Here is a 2,737-nt window from a genome sequence, read left to right as displayed (position 1 = left end):
AAACAGCTGGTGGAACAGGCGACTGCAGTCCTTCTTAGCACTGTGGTGAATGGCTACCTGTTCCAACGAGAACACAGAGTCCACAGCCAGTGAACAAAGATTCCATGATTAACACATTTCACAAAGTTTCTGCTCTTCAAGTGGACCATGGAAACAGACCATTGTGTGATCTAATTAGGCCTGGTTTACACTGGCAGCCAAACCCAGCCTGAATCAGATCTGTGTCACATCCGGGTTGGAATCTGATTGGTTCCATGTGACCATTTAAGCCAATCGGATTCCAATCTGAATGTGACTCAGATCTGATTTAGGCTGGATTTGACTGCCAGTGTAAAGCAGGCCTAAAGGAAACTTAACTTTCTAGCTCTATCAGATCACAAAGCGTAGTATGGGATATAGTTAAGATAGTTAATCTTCTCACTGTAGTGTGAAATGTATATTGAACATGTTCGTCTACCTCCCAAATTTTTACCTGGACTATAATCGTACCATCAAAAATGTAAAATCCATTATACATTTATACATACCTGGATATAGCTCTTGCACCTCAATGGCCAACACCTAAACTTTTCACATTGGATCTGCCATCTCATTCTCCATGTCCCCAACCATCTCAACAAGTCCCTGTAGAGCTTGCAGGTGTTCAATGCCTGGAATGAAGAGGAAAAAATATTATGACAATCCCAACATATTCAAAGGTTGAGTACAAATAAGTGTTAAATAGCGCTATATTCTGATAACAGTCATTGCTATGCCATTGCTATGGAATATTTATTTTCTCAGTAGCAGGGATTGTCATGTTCAACGGCAACCTTCTCTCCCCATCTCTCCAGTAAACAGAAAATGTAAAGTTTCAAGTGAGACAAAGAAATGAGCTGACAGAATTGACAACTGCAACACTATGCTTCATTTTTTGTGAATGGTGGGTGACCCAGCCAGGGTAGGGGATATTTATAACAACACACCCGGGGGTCTAGAGTAACTTAAAGAGATATTTCAATTTCAAAATTACTTTTTGTCATTTTAGCATCTAATCAGGCTTTTGGGAACACCCAGGACAGTTTTTGAATTTCTTCATTCAGTATTTAGATTTAGAAGCAGACACATATCAGTCGCTGATTACAGATGAGCATGGTCATCGCATAATTTCAGAAAAGTATAGTTTTAAGGGTGAATATTAGGGACAGTACAGTGAGCCATCTTAAAAACTTTAATTGAACTGTAACCTTACCTAGATAAACTTCAAAAGGTGGTCAATGGCTTGTCGGGCTGAGAGCTTTCCTGGTCTCGTTGCGGCCTTGAGGTGAGGGTGGCATGTGGTGGATAAGGCAAGATGGAGGACATCTCACTGTCCCATCCTGAAAATACAAGGGTGGGGGGAAACAAAGACATTTTTACTAAAATCAGTTTACATTTTGGTTTCAAAACCATCCCCTCTTCCATTAGTATTATTCCTTTAATTCCAGCGTACCATTTTCCAGTTCTTCTGTTGTGGATTCAGCATTATGAAGCAGATCTACATGGTCGCCTGTCTGGGCGAGTCCACAGCTTTGTTCAAGGACTTACTGCATGTAGTGAGTAAGTAGGCCACTTCTGCAGCGATGTCATCACCAAACATCAGACTGAAATCCTGTATCTGCAGACAGGATGGAATACAGACAACATGGCATACATTTTAATGGGTTCACCCTATGACCAGGGATGTGATCTGTTTAAAGTCATTTTTCATTTCTGTTTGACTTTAAGGCAAGACAGTTAAAGAGCGACATACCAGCTGCAATGTCAAGAAATCTTGTAAAGGTGGTGAATATTTCAGAGGACTTCACTGGGTCATGAACCATTGTTTGGCGATGGGTGAAGGTCTGTTTCATCTTCTCCTTGACCATCATCAGTGCGATGCCCTCAAGACACTGGGTTTCTGTCATTAGCTGAAGAAACCCACTCCCATCTACTGGATTGTAATACTGCTCCTAAAAAACAAGAACGTGTTTTATTTTTTCTCCTTAAAAAACTAAACACATGCCCTTGTCTGGAGAATTGCTAAAATCAAGGTCAACAGGTCTGATATCTGTGACGATCAACTTGTTGGGTTTAGGAGAAAGGTATGTACTTGTAGGGGTTAGGAGAAAGGTATGTTGGGACTTGGGACTAGTTCTGACCAATGGGCCATGGCTTGGAGCAGTGGTTCCCAAACTATTAGCTCAAGAGAAATTATGCCCAGGACCCAAGCTAGTGAAAACAGCAGATCTACAAGCTCACAATGCGGTGCGACGCATTGTGAGCTTGTAGATCTGCTGTTTTCACTAGTTTAGGCCATTTTCACTAACTACTTTTTTATACAAATATAAGGGACGTTAAAAAATGTGTCTGCGACCCACATATGGATCCCGACCCACTGCTTGGGAACAAGTGGCCTAGTGGGCACCCACGCGATTTGCTACAATGTGATGTTGGGTTTAGTTTCTCAAAAACGTTAAGACAGTTTTTACCCCTTACACAAGAGGGCCACTTGTCTTTTTACTGGACCCCCTTGCGATGCCCACCACAGTAGCAAAAATGCACTATAGGCCTATGCACATTAAAAAATTATTTAACATGAAATTCTAACTATAATCAAAATCACATACCTGTCAGTGGCTGAGTGTTTCTTCTCTTCTTTTGTCCCCCTGAGGCTTCGTTTTGAAGTGTTTTCACTCTCCATGCAAGAAACCCACTCCCATCTACTGGATTGTAATAC

At 41.4% G+C, this 2,737-nt stretch overlaps 1 long non-coding RNA gene across 1 annotated transcript; it reads right to left on the bottom strand.

Annotated features, from left to right (window-relative positions):
• Window positions 1–596: 596 nt before the first annotated feature.
• On the bottom strand, window positions 597–1,580 carry LOC308300755. The gene is made up of 3 exons (XR_013962852.1): window positions 1,472–1,580; window positions 1,232–1,358; window positions 597–650 (listed from the first exon to the last, which is right to left on the bottom strand). It is a non-coding gene; the product is annotated as an uncharacterized lncRNA (long non-coding RNA).
• Window positions 1,581–2,737: the final 1,157 nt, after the last annotated feature.

The sequence above is a fragment of the Nannobrachium achirus genome (assembly GCF_963921795.1).
Source record: "Nannobrachium achirus genome assembly, chromosome: 16".
NCBI lineage: Eukaryota > Metazoa > Chordata > Actinopteri > Myctophiformes > Myctophidae > Nannobrachium > Nannobrachium achirus.
The sequence above is the reverse complement of the archived record's forward strand: the minus strand, read 5'-3'. Positions and strand labels throughout refer to the sequence as shown.